The sequence below is a fragment of the Balaenoptera physalus genome (genome assembly GCF_965194825.1).
Source record: "Balaenoptera physalus genome assembly, chromosome: 18".
Lineage (NCBI taxonomy): Eukaryota > Metazoa > Chordata > Mammalia > Artiodactyla > Balaenopteridae > Balaenoptera > Balaenoptera physalus.
The window spans coordinates 29569194-29585049 of NC_138899.1; the positions used below are offsets into that span (position 1 = coordinate 29569194).

At 40.1% G+C, this 15856-nt stretch overlaps 1 long non-coding RNA gene across 1 annotated transcript in view; it reads left to right on the forward strand.

The window, feature by feature from the left end:
- LOC309647481 overlaps window positions 1-15856 on the forward strand; it is a 214518-nt gene that overhangs the window by 62126 nt on the left and 136536 nt on the right. Inside the window, exon 3 of the long non-coding RNA XR_014256068.1 lies at window positions 224-6547. This is a non-coding gene — a long non-coding RNA (uncharacterized lncRNA). The remainder of the gene's footprint in view (window positions 1-223; window positions 6548-15856) is intronic.

The following is a 15856-nucleotide window of genomic DNA, read 5'->3' on the forward strand; positions in this document are numbered from 1 at the left end:
TGGTGTTCCAAAAAGAAAAAGTACTCAGTATGATATGTTTTATTATTTTCTTTTGAATAATTCCAGGAATAGGTCATAAAATACTTTGGTTAGCAAGTGTTCCAGACTGAGTCTTGGAGATTAAGTTGTCAAATTAAAACAGAGAGGTTACAGAATCCTTGTCTGGTTTAACTGTTACTGTGTCAAGTTGAAAAGTAGATTTATGTTAATTTATTTATTTCAGAGAATGAAACGTGAAATAAATACAGTTTTGTTATGCTCAGCTTTCTCATTTTAAAGTGAGAAGATAATCTTTTATGGAAAAAATAAAAAAGCATTCAATTAATTCCCGAGGCATGAGGTAAAGAGGTATGATTTATTATTTTTTTCCTGGGGCACACACACATTAACTCTTTCTTTAGTCGATTTTGTTCTGCTAAAAATATAATATATACACCCACTTGGTCTGGGTTTTTGGCCACAGGTTTTTCCTCAGTTTTTGAATCTAATAGAAAAAATACCCATTCTCCCCTCAGATTTTCAATGTGAGAAATATACTGGCATACTCATATGCTACCCAGAAACTGATTGATAGTATCTTTGTCACTTTGGGATTTAGAAGAATAAAACAAAAAGTTTTTTTGTGTGTATGTGTGTTTCTTCCTTTTTTCCCTCATTATTTTGCCTAATTTACTACTTGTAATTTAAAAACAAAAACCAGTTTCAAACGTTAATATCAAAAGATGACTTACCTGTTAAGGTTTATGAGCCCTCAACAATGAAATTATTAATCTTTAGAGCTTTTGTAGTTTCAGTTAAAGGCCTCAGTCTCCATGTACAACATATGTAAGCGGGATGAATAAAAATTCATTCTCAAATGAAGAAGAGTAATAAACCCAACCCAAGTTTAAGGGAGGGAACTGCATAGAAAGACAAATATTAAAATAAATATGTTTAGTTAAAAATTAATTTCCTGTCAAGAATCCTGGTTCTACCAGAACTGGTTTTTTTTTTTTAATTAATTTTTATTGGAGTATAGTTGCTTTACAATGTTGTGTTAGTTTCTGCTATACAGCAAAGTGAATCAGTTATACATATACATATATCCCTTCTTTTTTAGATTTCCTTCCCATTTAGGTCACCACAGAGCACTGAGTAGAGTTCCCTGTGCTAAACAGTAGGTTCTCATTAGCTATCTATTTTATACATAGTAGTGTTTATATGTCAATCCCAATCTCCCAATTCATCCTACCTCCTCTTCCCCGCCTTGGTATCTGTAAGTTTGCTCTCTACATCTGTGTCTCTATTTCTGCTTTGCAAGTAAGTTCATCTGTACCATTTTTCTAGATTCCACATACAAGCGATATTATACAATATTTGTTTTTCTCTTTCTGACTTACTTCACTCCATATGACAGTCTCTAGGTCTATCCACATCTCTGCAAATGGCACTATCTCGTTCCTTTATATGGCTGCGTAATATTCCATTGTATATATATATACCACATCTTCTTTATCCATTCCTCCGTTGATGGACATTTAGGTGGTTTCCATGTCCTGGCTATTGTAAATAGTGCTGCAGTGAACACTGGAGTGCATGTATCTTTTTGAATTATGGTTTTCTCCAGGTATATGCCCAGGAGTGGGATTGCTGAGTCATATGGTAGTTCTATTTTTAGTTTTTTAAGGAACCTCCATACTGTTCTCCATAGTGGCTGTACCAATTTACATTCCCACCAACAGTGTAGGAGGGTTCCCTCTTCTCCACATCCTCTCCAGAATTCGTTGTTTGTAGATTTTTTTGATGATGGCCATTCTGACCAGTGTGAGGTGATACCTCATTGTACTTTTGATTTGCATTTCTCTAATAATTAGTGATGCTGAGCAGCTTTTCATGTGTTTCTTGGCTATCTGTATGTCTTTGGAGAAATGTCTATGTAGGTCTTCCATCCATTTTCCATTGGGTTGTTTGTTTTTTTTGATATTGAGCTGCATGAGCTGTTTGTACATTTTGGAGATTAATCCCTTGTCAGTTGCTTCATTTGCAAATATTTTCTCCCATTCTGAGGGTTGTTTTTTCATTTTGTTTATGGTTTACTTTGCTGTGCAAAAGCTTTTAAGTTTAATTAGGTCCCATTTGTTTATTTTTGTTTTTGTTTTCATTACTCTAGGAGGTGGGTCAGAAAAGATCTTGCTGTGATTTATGTCATAGAGTGTTCTGCCTATGTTTTCCTCTAAGAGTTTTATAGTGTCCGGCCTTACATTTAGGTCTTTAATCCATTTTGAGTTTACTTTTGTGGATGGTGTTAGGAAGAGTGCCACCCTCCATGGTAAATTAGTCAGTGGTGACAGTGGTCTGACCTTAGCAGAGGAAGTGGATAATGTCAGTTACTCTTCTCCCATATTCTCAGTTGGATGTTGCATAAGGTATAGGACTTGAGGATGTCTGGTGGTCTGAGATATCGATGAGCAAGATGAGCAGAATTTCACTTCGTAGAAGAAATAAGAAAACACAAAAGTCAGTCATAGTTTGCTCAATCTTTTCTTTCCCCAACTTAATAGTTTTCTGAGTTTTTATGAACTTAGTGTAAGAGTAATAATCAGAAAAATACTTGGGGATTATTTGTTGAGAAGCCTTTACTTTAACCAAAACTGCAAAGGACTTTTTCCTTGGATCAAGCACTGGGGCCTCAAAGCAATGTCGTTTAATATGCCATTTTTAGTAGACTTTCATCTGAACACATTGGAATTTTTAAGATGAAATTAGCCCTCCAATTTCATTATTATTTAATTATTTATCAAAGGAATCAGGACCAAGAGAACTTTACCTTTTGCTTTTACATGCCTGAGTTTTTACTTTTGGTTTGATATTAGAACTTCAGTGCTTCAAGTACATCTTCTTTGAACTGATGTACTGAAACGGAACGGCATTCCAAGGAAATTGATGGCTGGTACTAGGGGGGCTACAGGTGATTGGAATTTTCCCTTGGCAGTCACTTTTATATAACATTCTACAGTTTTGTTCTAGTTCCTATCCACTGTCCTAGCTAGAATCAGTCTCATTTCCTTTCTTCCACCATTTTCTTTTTGGTTATAGGTATCAAGAATTTTAATGATTTGTAAATAGTTTTCTAAACTAATGAAATAAATATGTGTCAAATGCATGTTTTTACATTTTGTGTTTTAATAATTAATCCCCCTGAGTTTATTTTCTTGCCATGCTAAATACAATTCTAGAATGGATTCTATTTCATTAGTGTTGAAATATAGGTCTTTGAAATCTCATGCTGTGGTACCATATCACTTGACTGGTACTGTTACTGCCAAGGAACCATGTTTCATAACTTTTCTTAGTGAAGTTAAATTTGATTTGTGAAATTAACCAGAACATTTAAACCAAGAACCCTTATCTCCCCTTTCTCAATCTTAGAAATGGAAAAGTTAAAGACAATCCAGGTTTCTATTTTTTGTCCTGTGTCTAATTTATTGTCCTAAATGAGCCGATGCTCCCACCATTCTACAGAGGCTCCACTTTGGCACTTGACTTCAGTCTTTCCATGGATCCTCAGGCTGTCTTGTATCCTGATGACTTCAACACCCGCCCAAATGACACAGGCTTCTCAGGGCTTTGAGTTACTTATCTCCAATGGCTTCTACCATAGCCCCTCTTCATCATGTCCTTCTGTTTGCATACTCAGCACGTTTTCATCACCGGTGGCTTCAGCACTGAAATTTTATATCCAGACCTTGCTCTCTTGGCATAGCCTCTGGCAAGTTTCATTCATCTTTGTCCCATTAGGCTCTCCAGACTCTAGATTCTTGTTTTCTCTGTTACCCACTTTCTATATTTGTTTCCCAAGCCATTTAGATTTTATGTTCCATCACTTCTGTCTCTCTTTGACAGTATCAACTCTTCTGCCCCATGTTCTTCTTTCACATCTGCTTAGCAAAATCCCAAGCCTGGCTGAATTCAAACCATCAGTCTTCCACACCTGAGTCATGTTGATTAAAAAATCTCCCCATGGGTAGATTGGTTTGATCAAACCCCAAAGGTTTGATGCCTTCAACTGGATTCTTGGTATATCTTGGCCTTGACTCCTTGCCATTCCCAGGAACATGCCATGTATCTTCAGCTATTTGAGATGTCTTTTATTCCTCAGAAAAAGAAGTTGTGACTTTCTTTATGCATGGGTTTGCGTATTTCTTCTTCAAGTTTTTCTTTAGTATCAGTAGTTCAAATTGTGGTGTTGAAAGATCCAGGGTAAATTTTGGCTCAGTCTCCAATGTAGTGGGAGATCCAGGGGCAGTAATACTGATATTGAAAGTCTAATGGGAGGTACATGGTGGTATGTGGAGGTTTTTCTGATTTATGGCTGGATCCCAGGTAATAACTGAATAATAGGGATCTGCAAATGGGCTGGGAAAGTTCTCAGGGCCTCAGTTAAGTGTCCAGGCTTAGGGAAGAGCTTCAACCCCAATAAGGGGGCAGGAAGGCTCAGTCAGAATCTGAGCAGGAAGGCCATGTACAGTGTGCTCAGCAGTTGGGTAGGATTAGCTCAGTTCTGGTTCCCAGGGCTCACCCAGGCACACGAGATACTAGTTATCTTACCACAGGGTTGGTTTAAGACCTTACCAACTGCCTCCTTTGTCAGGACTGGTTTTGAGATATGGATGGAGCTGAGAGTACAGGTGAGTGGGCTGGTGAAACCCTAGGGGTGACAGTGATGGAGTGTCATTAGAGATGAGGCAAGAGAGGTGAACTGGACTGAGCCTGTAGAAGGCTTAGCCTAAGGGCCTTACCTGGTAGAGAACCCTGGAGGAGAGTGACCCAATTGTGGAACCAAATAAAATGGAAACTGAACAAATAGGAGAGGGTCAGTTGTAATGTTTTTTTCACAGTATTATTTCATTCACATAAAAGGGATGGGAGGGAAATTTTAAGCCAAGAATTAACTCTTGGTTTGCCCTTTGAGGATTGTACACTTTTATGAGATTTTAGACCTGGTCATAGTTTTGGTGTCTGTGGCCGCCTGGCTCTCTCTTCTGCATGCTAATCTTCTGGTTGCAGTACATTCAAGGAAAATAAACTAATTTTAGTATTAGCCTAATCAAAGTACAGGAAGGCAGACATGCTTTAATAACATGATAGGGTATAATGCAAAGCTTAATAGTTGTTTCCTGCTGTAGACAACTATAATATGTTAATAGTTACCAAAAATATCAATTGAAGGATAGTTATGTGCTTTACAAAATTTGATCATAAGATTCCTGTAAAAAAACCGAATTTCCTCTAGAGAATTTAAAATCTGATTTGGTGTACTACTGTGATTCCATTTGCATGCACATTTATCCTGATTAATAATCAAGTGAGACTTAATAGGGATAAATACACATTTTTGAGTTTAGGCTTAAAAATGTCATTGTAAGGATGGATTTGAGTGCTCTGGCTTTTCAGCAGATCAAGAGGCTAGTTTTAAGTATAAGGCAATAGTGTGACACAGATGCCAAAAAATGGGAGCGCCATCTGAGCCTCAGCTAATAGAAATCAAGGTCCAGAATGAGAGTGGCAGATAGGCCGCCGCGTGAATCACATCCTGGTACTTCCCGCCCAACTTTCCTGGGGAACCGAACAAACTTGGTGTCTGTAGAGGCCAGTGTCCTAGACGGTGAGGGAGCTGGGGCCCCATCAGAGTCTCAGAGGATGAACACATAGAGGATGCTTGGCTTGAGGAAGAGGAGGTGATGGTGGTTCCTTAAAAATTGTGATGGTTTGCCATGTGGAAGCAGATTTGGGTTTATTTGTTATAGGTTCAGATTTAGAATTCAAGGTGGGAATTACAGGGAGGTATTTTCCAGTTTCCCCTTCCTCAGGTCAGAGTGTGTCAAGGTTTGTTTTTGTTTTAAATTTTTATACAATTTTAAAAGGTTATACTCCATTTACAAATATTGGCTATATTTCCCATGTTGTACAATATGTCCTTGTAGCCTATCTTGCACCCAACAGCTTTTGTCTCCCACTCCCCGACTCCTATACTGCCCCTCCCCAGCTCCCTGCTGGTGACCACTAGTTTGTTCTCTATATCTGCAAGTCCGCTTCATTTTTGTTATATTCACTAGTTTGTTGTATTTTTTAGATTCCACATATAAGTGATATCATACAGTATTTGTCTTTCTCTGTCGGACTTATTTCACTGTGCATAATACCCTCCAAGTCCATCCATACTGCTGCAAAATGGCAAAATTTCCTTCTTTTTTATGGCTGGGTAGTAGTCCATTGTATATATATACCACATCTTCTTTGTCCATTCATCTGTTAATGGATACTTAGGTTGTTTCCATATCTTGGCAATTGTAAATAATGCTGCTATGAACACTGGGACGCATGTGCCTTTTCAAATTAGTGTTTTTGTTTTTTTCAGATATATACCCAGGAGCGGAATTGCTGGGTCATGTTTTTGGTTTTGGTTTTGGTTCTTAGAGGATTCTTGTGTGAGAGAAGAGGTTAGACTGGAGGCTTCCATAGCACTTCCACCGACTGATTAGTTTAAATTTATCCCATCAGGCATCAGGTAAGCTACACAGCTGTTATTATTTGTTATTTATACTTAACTATCACTTATTATATGTTTGGGAACTGTTCTAAAACTGTAAAAATATCAATTCATTTCACTTATTTTAACAACCCTGCAGTGTAGCTATTACCTGCATTTTATAGGTGTGGAACCTGAGGCTCAGAGATATTAAGTTACTTGCACAAAGTAACACAGCAAGAGCCAGATCCACACCCAGGCTATCTGCCTCTTTATCTTAGGAATATGTGTCTTGAGGATTACATTATGCCTGAATTATGTATGTGGTGACTCCATTTTCAGTGTATGATTGAGCTACTGCCTGAAAATGACTTTTATCTTCATTATTATTATGATTTAAAGTTTTTCTGATTTGGGAAGAGTTTCTGATTCACTTTGCTGCACATATGTATGTTTTGCTAGAAAAACAAATAGAAATACTGTTTTGTGTTCCCTGTGGTATAAATCGTTTTCAAATAGTAATTTGGATGATACTTTATCAGCTCAGGTCTCTCTTATTTGTAAATTATAGTAAATTTTAAAAAGGACATCTCTCACAATTGCTTCTCTTCACATCCCATGTGATTTCTTTACAATCACAGGATCTTATATTATACCTCCATGACTTGGAAGAACTGTTTTTTTTTTTTTCCAAATGTTAACTCCCTGTCAGGGGTAATCTCAGTACTGGAGGGTATATGTTTTATTAAACACAGAATGGTCTTTGCTGTTCCTTTGGCTCACAACCTCCAAAGCCTCATCTGTTAGCAGACAGCTGTAACAGTCTTCCCAGTGTTTATGTTTAGTTCATGAAGCAGAAAATATGACAGGTTCTCTATCTTTCAAAACATCCCCCCCCAAATGCTAGTTAATCCCCTGGCTTTCAAAGGCCAACAAAAGTTATGTCTGCTGGCAGCAAAAATATAGGCTTTTTTTTTTTCATTCTTATGTGGATGTTATTTATTGACACTATTGTTTATCCATGATGGCTGTAATTTTTCATATGATATTAAACAGACAAACCTTTGTTTCCAAAATGTGAACTAAGTTGATGAAGAAGAAAATATCAATCACCAAGTCCAAGTTCCAGTTTTTTCTTTGTTATTGAAATGGTCGAATAATTTTAGAGCTGAAGAAGTACTATCTGAAATAAGTCCATAGGCAATTTAAAAATATTTTAATAATGTAATTATTTCAGTGAACAGTTTGATTGTCTAAACAGCAATAGTACAATATGACAATTGGAAACACTTTGCAAACTGTGTAGCTTTTTACCAGTTTTATTGTGTATACAGCTGCAACTAGACTTCGTTAGTGAGCCGGAAGGGGCTGAGGAGTGATTGGGCAGGTGGGCTTTTTGAGAACCACTGGGGACAAGAAAAATTGGCCACAATAATAACACTGATAAGGTGGAGAGAGACAAGTGATGGGAAGATGTCTGCCCCCTTTACCAGGTGACACTGAAGAGAAAACTTATGAACTTGGTGTCAAGGGGAATAAGTAGCACCAGTATAGGGACGCTGGTCACCCAGCGTGTGGCTTCCTGGAGGGCAAGAAATGAAAAGCCTGCAGCATGAGCGGCTGGAAGTGGGATCAGCACCTGGGAGCAGGAAGATGGAATGGGGAAGACCTAGAAGGAAGGGCTCCCTGGATCTTCCCAGGATGCAACTTATGCAGGGCAAGTTGGAACACTGAACACAGAAGCACAAGCACCAGGGACCTAGTTTTACCCTAGGAAAAGAAATCAGGCATCAGTGAGAATGACTGCTGCAGACTGAGATCTCTCGGGTCGTCTCATGAGCAACGTGGAGTCTCTAAATGGATCGGTCAGGAATGCTTTTGGCTGCATGCATTAGAAAACCTGAATACGAAGTCTTAATTGTAAAGGGGTTTATTTTTCATATATGATGAAAAATCTGAGCGCGGGTAGTTGTTGGCACTGGTTGAAGGGGGGTCAGCAAGGTTAGCATTGAGGTCTCTGATTCTTTGGGGGCTTCCTTCATAGGCTGGCGATCATTTCAGTAGGAAGAAGGGAAAATGCTTTTCCTGCTGCACTGTGTCATGTGCACATTGCAAGCTGGAAGAGGACCTAGGGAAGAGACTGGAAATGGGGTTGGGTCATTCAACCAACAATGTCTGCCACAACATATTTTCTGCTAACTAATCTTTGTAATGTCATCTCTTGAGAAGAGGTTTTTTTTGTTTTCTCTTGTATTTCAAACATCCCAAGAAGTGCTAGAAAAGAAGAGGACATGTGAATGTGAAAATACCCTGTGACATTCCATGAAACTATTTCTGAGAATTGAGATTAATGGATTGTGGTACCTTATGATGATGATGATGATGATGATGATAATATTAATAATAGCTAGCACATATAACTTCTTATGTGCCAAGCTCTGATTTAAATGCTGTGTATAAATTACTGTTAAAAATCTTATCAACTACATTAGAGATAGGAACTAGCATTATTATTCCCATTTTACATACTGGATAACTGAGACCTCTGACTGATTAAATGACCTATCCAAAGCTAGTATAGTATACTGTACTATACTAGTATAGTATAAGTGGATAAACCAAGAACTACACTCTGCAGTCTGGCCCCAGGGCCCATGCCCTTCATCCCTGATCTACTTGGGTTTTTAATTTTTGTTTTTTATTAACTGTCACACTTACCTCTTTAATATTATTCTAAATTTTATCATCATTGTTATTTTTTCCTGATGATTGCTTAATTCTGTAGTCCTGAAAAGGCTAAAACTGTAAATATGGGCATTTGCCCATCACCAAAAAGTAAAATCACTGCTAGGAAAATAATACCTACACAGGTTAGATGGAAAGATGAGATGCTGAATCCAGATACAGTGAAATTGGCAAAAGATGGCTGAGTTAGTTTAGTTTCATCCATTTTGAGAAGTCTGGCCCAGATTAGGAGCCCTTAGAGGAAGCAGTGTGCAAGGTGCAGTTTGGAGACATGACATATTTAAAAGGCAGGCAGTTGAATGATTCCAGCTCATATATACCATTGGGTATAATGTATCTTGTCACCTGCCTGAACCAAACAGAATTATTTCCTGCTGGTATTTTTCTTCTGTGTTAATGGTTTTGAACATCCAGAGTAAACAACTTATTTTTTATACTGAGGCAAAATTTCACAAAATGCCAACATTCAAATCAACCAGCGTCTTACCTCTCAAAATTGAGTAAAAATCTGTGTGTGTATGGGTGCATATATAACTGTAAAGCAAATAATTGAACTGTTTGGTTGCAAATGAAAGAACTCAGTAAATCATTTAAATTAAAATACTAAGAATAAAGACATAATAATCACATACATTTGCCTGAAATGGTGAGCTATAATTGGAGAAAAATATAGTTTGCTGGAAAGAGAAGTTGGCTAGAAGTGAGAAGAAGCAGGCTCCCATTCTATGGCACTTCCAATGCTCTTTTCACTTCACTGTCTTAATAAGACTGTGGTATTTGTCCTGCAGTACGGTTTAGTGCCTTCAGAAGGACAGATCCATGTTATAGGTCCATAGTTTTGTTGGCCATTTAAAATCAGAAAATAGAATCTTGGCTGGAAGGGGTTTATCTCAGAGGTCTTGTCCTCCAATATCCATCTGCAGAGATGACCCGTGAAATGTTTGAATTAGTACCTAAGTAGCCATGTTGATGAGGATTCTATGGCTTTAATGCAGTTGGTTCATCTAGAATCAAAGCTGTTCTTATTTTGCTTATTAGATCTTGGAAGCTGCATGAAGTCTTTTCAAGCCTAGACATCTTCCATTTGCCTTTTGGATAAAGTCCCAAGTCTTTTTCCTCCAAGCTTATCAACTAGCAAGTGGTCACTGCCTCTGTAGAGGAAACATCATCACTTCCGGCCTCTTACTATGCAGAACTTTTTAGGCTCCTTCCACATACCATGTTATCCGTGTCCTCTTCCCTCTCCTTACATACTTCTCCTTACCTGGAATATCAATCTTCATCTTTCAGTTGGCTAATTCCTTTGTCATCTCTAAGTCTCCACTCAAGTATCACCACCTCCAGAAAGTCCACCATCTTGATTGCTTCAGGTTGAGTTAGGCAGCCCTTCCTTGTGTTCCCATAATGCCCTGTGTACGTGTACTCTAGTACTGTATGTTCCACACTGTGTTAGAATGATCTGTTTATGCCTCTTCCCACTAGGGCGGTGAGCACATTGGCAGTAAGGACATGTCTTAGCCATCTTTGTATTTCTATGACCTGCTATAAGACACATTGTTAAATTCTCAATAATACTTATGGACTTTATGAAAGGATAGAGAAAAACACCCCTGAATATTCCTGCCACGGTGTATGGGGTCATTCTATCCAGGAGTGGAATGGAATGAGTTTTGAGATTGCCTGTATCCTGGTAGACACAATTTTGGTCAGAAGCCCTGTATGCTTTTCTTTGCACATCATAGGCTGGGGTTGGCTGTCAATGTATTTTGGTCAATGGCAGCTGCTGGTAGCTAAGGGATTTTATTTGTTTAGTTGTCCTTAGCGACAAAAATGTAAGATGTTTCTACTTACAGTGTTAGTTGATACCTAATATTATGTTGTCTTATTTTCATTTTTGATATTTATTTTCTCCAGTTATTTAAAAATAGTTCAGATCTGTACAGTACATTATTGTGCAACTTCTGGGTTCAGCATATTGGAAGGTTTAATACCAGCAAAACTTAGAGGTTGTACATTTTTTACGAGTTTCTAGACTCAGATTTATAGGTTTTTCGTATTATATAGTTTGCCATCAGAGATCCAAGTCAAAGCCAAACGCCAAATATTTGTTGAATCTATTATGTGCAAAGTCCCATGACAGGTGCAAAAACATGTAAGTGATAGACTAGCAGGAGACACAAAGCAGAAGTACTTGGAAAATTAAGGGCAGAATAAGGGTTAAATAACAAAACAAGCACAGCCACCATGCTGGATGAAAGTGTAGCTAGACAGGTTCTGTAAAATTAGAGGCAGGTAAGAACCCTTGGGCTATGGAGATCTGTGAAGGTTTTGGAGTTGAGAGACTCAACTGGGACTTTGAGAAATACGAGTGCTGCCTTTAGGCAAAAAGAAGGGGAGAGGGCTTTGCAGATGGTGGGGAGGAGGCCTGAGAGGCCTGGAAACTGGGGCAGTGTGGTTTGGTGGAAGCAGAGCATTCATGGGGGGCTAAGACCACAAAGGGAGAGCCCTGAAAGAAGCTGCTCTAACAACAAGGCTGATAAAAGTGGCTTACTGGAGGGTGTGTCTCAAATGTGAATGTAGCTGTGGGTTCTCCTGAGGCTCTAGTTAAAATGTAGATTTTGATTCAGTTGGTCTGGGGTGGGGGCTGTAGATTCTGCATTTCTACCATTCTGCTACTCCATGGACCTCACAGCAACAGATTGGAGGACTAAGTGAAAAGTTGTGAAGATTTAATTGGAAAAATGGTAAATGATATTCTCATTGTATATTATATAACCCGACTATTTCAGGCTTTTACATAGCACTTTGGAGGCGTGAAAGCGTTATGTCCAAAGGTGCATAATATTCAACCAGGGAGTCACACAGACAAAGTTTACACCCAGCAGGTAACGCAGTTTCATGGAGCTGTCCTGAAAGAGAAAAAAATTGGGTTGGTTTTTATAAAATATCATTATAAAATATGTATTTTACTGAGTGTTAGACAAATGTAAAAATCTAGAGGAATTACTTGTTTAAATTAAATTGGAATAACTTTTTCAGTATTTGTCTCAACAGTCATAATTGAGCAAGAAATTGTGTTTTGCATTTGCAAATGGGCTCAGTACTCTGCTTGTCTTGGGTTTAGATCCTTGATTCAGAACCCTGAGTCACCTTTGAAACACCTGCAGAGCTAAAAAAAATACTGCTCTACGCCAGACCAATGAAATCAGAATCTCTGGGGCTGGTGCCTGGGGGTTAGTCATTTTTAAAGGCTTCCAAGAGATTCAAATGTACATCCAGGATTGAGAGCTACTGGGTTATCTGACCAGATTGTCTAACACTGAATTAAGACGCTGGCACTGGGGGGTTTGACTAACAGACTGCGAGCCTGGCAGGGTTAAAATGAGAGTCAGTGCTGAGAGTCAGTGTGTGCTCCAAGAGGCGGAATCCCTGAGATCCCCCTCTGTAGGGTTCTAGGAGTTCATGGGGAACGCTGTGAACAGACAGGGTGGTGTCAGAGGTGTGCTAGGGATGGGGAGCCCTGGTAGCTAGGGAAGCGAGCAAGGTAAGCAGAGGCATGGGTGTGGGAGCAGTTGCTAGGGACGAAGGCAAAAGCATCCTGCCGGTTGGTGCCTGCTATCTCCTGGGCATGGAAATGCTTTCACCGGGCGAGCTGCCACACGAAGTCTTCAAACTGCCATCCTGGGTAGGTGGTTCAAAGCACAAAGCCCTTTGATGTGGACGGGCAACGTGAAGATGCAGAACAAAGAGACGCTTCCAAGGGAGTCTACAGAGTGTAAGAGAGTGCAAAACAGAGAGAAGGGGACCACCCGTACAAACCTCACATACTTTCTAAGCCTCCTTAGCAGTGCTGCGGTGAAATCCCCCGCTCAATGCCCGAGGCTGTGCCAGTACATGGTCATTCATAAAGCACAGATCCTGGTGACCAGATTCTTGACATGTGTTTGTATTAGATTTGAGCTGAAGGTGTAAGGCTTTTGCCCAAGCTGTTCCTTAGGTTTTAATGAGCTTCCTGTTGGAATATGCCAAGCTCAGTGACTTTGGTACTGAAACAAGTCTTTCAAAACAAGGTGAAACTCGATGGCTTGGCTTAATTCTTTGCTTTTTAGATGTAAAAATCTTATTTCATATAAGAAATAAGTTGTTCTTACTTTTCAAGGATTTATGGTGGCAAACTTTTAACAGTATTCACATCTACCAGCAGCCATACCGTGAAGTGAACTCGAGTACCCAGCCCGAGTTTCAGGCTGCGTCTGCATGGGCCACAGTGATGCTGACTCGGGCCCTATTGAAATTAGAGGGAGACAGTTGCTATGGAGCAGATTTGACATCTTGGCTCCCCTCTGGGTTCCCGAGTAGAACAAACAAACAGGCAGAACGGTAAAGAAAAGCGCTTTCAGGCTGTGGAGGAGTTAGGCACACGTAAATTATTATCTGTTCTCAGTTTGAGACTGAAATAGGCACAGGGGAGACCATTCTTATCCTTGGCAAAAGGCTCTGGATTGTAAAGTGTGTTTTTCGCAGGAGATTCATCTGAGCGCTCCTCATATGAGACCCTAGCTCTGACATCGTGTAGGGCAGGAGGAAAAGATCCCAGATGATGGTTTGGTGGAAGGATTGTGGCCAGGAGCTGAGCAGCAGCTGTCCCCTCCTTTCCTTGCCTTGGACCTTGGATGTGTAGGAGGCCTCACGAGGGCTGGGCAGGATCCCAAGCACGGGCTTGCTGGGAGTGGGGTGTGGGAGTAGGGGGCTGCGGAGTGGGCTGGGAGTGGAACACTCAGACTTCAGTAGGGGAGGCCAGTTTTGATAAAAAAAAACATTTTAAGGATGGGAAGAAAAATAGGTGAGGCTTTGTCAAACCATCAGCTTCTAACTTTGCAATTAAATTTAAGGTCAGCTATAAACCCAGTAGTTCTTTCGTTGTGAGATCTTGGCTAGATTTTGGTTTTTTTAGGAAAATCTCCCACAGTTGGGAAGAACGTAGCCATTTAAAACAGTTATTCAGCAAAATGTTTCGAAGTTAGGATTGATCGCTTTTTTTAGAGACTAGTGCTTCCACCAGCCAACCCAGACAAAGCCACCCGCAGGGGACATCTGTTGCCTCTACTCTCCCTCCTGCTTTTTATTCAGGCGTTCCCGATTCTTCTTATTAAAATGTTACCTGGGAAAAGGTATGAATGACTGATAAGGGTTTAAAATGTTCTCTGTCCGGGAATCACTTTTAACAGGAATCCAAACCTTAGGCCACAGGTTAATTCCAAATCTGACTAAGGGGAACTCTAGCTATGCTGCCTCCCTGTCCCACGAACAGGAAACCTTCTCAAAGGGCAGCTGGGGGTAGTGAGACTAATTCATGCTGTGTGTTTAAATGCCAGAGTCGTTGCAGATTATTGGCCACCTTCCTTTCCCTTCTTGTGCTGGTGGTGATCTCCCTTTTTTCTTCCTTGCCATCTTCAGGCCTTTGGGAGATTGGGATCTCTCATGGATCAATTCTAGCAACTCCTCTCTACCTAAGTGAGGTCATGCAGCCCTGAGACCCCTTGAGGAAGGAGTCTCTGTGGGGCTTCCGAGAGTTTGTAAACCCCTGAAACTGCCCGCAAATATGTTCCCTTATTTTTCGAAGGAGAGGATTGATTAGATTCCTTAGATTCTCAAAAGGCTAAGCAATACCCCCATACCTACTGCTCCCCCTGTCAGCATCCCAGATGCTCCAGGATGGCATTTCAGGCAGCAGGTAGCAGGTGGAAGAAACTAGCTGAGGTCTCTGGGGTCTTCTTGGTGCACAGCTCACATGGGTCAGTGGTCAGGTCCTACCGGTACCTACCAACACACAATCCTCCATTAAACATCCTTACAGGCTTATTCTCTGTGTAGACTCAGCATTAACACAGTGAGCCTCTTAATTGAGCCTCACAGCAGGCCTGGGAGTCCCAAGATTGAGGTCTGAATTATGTAGCACTCTTTCAGTTCCAAGTCAGTTTAAACAGAAGAGACGATTTATTGGCTCACAAAAATGGGGTATTTGGGGGGAGGAAGTAGATTTTAGGGATGATTCAGCTAATATCGTTAGGAATTGCTTTCCCTCTCAAAGAAAAAGGTTGCTACCTAGACTGCCAACTTTCATTCTGCTAGTTTAGAAGCCACAATGTAAAGTCTTTAATCCCTCCCTCCCTCCCTTCCTCCCTTCCTCCCTTCTTTCCCTCCTTCTTTCCTTCCCTCCCTCCCTCCATCCCTTCCTCTTTTTTTTTTTTCTGATCTGATAGCTCTAGCACAAGTCCTAGAGAACTCTCTCGTCAACATTGTGCTATCCCTGATTTCTTTGCTGGGGCAAGGGGAATGAGGTATTGTGACTGGTTAAGCTTGGGTGACGTGCCCACTTCTGGAATTGAAGGGAGTTGGTCCACTTTTCTTGAAATGCATGGACTGAGAATGGGAAAAAGGTGGTTTCACAAAGGGGAACTAGTGCTGTTACCAAAAGGAAAGGGAAGGGATGCTGGGCAGGTGAAAGCGATGGCTGTCTACCATGATGTCCTTCTAATTCAGGTACCTTCACCGTCTGAGAGATGGATGGGATCTTAGAACATCTTATAGTTGAGAAATTTA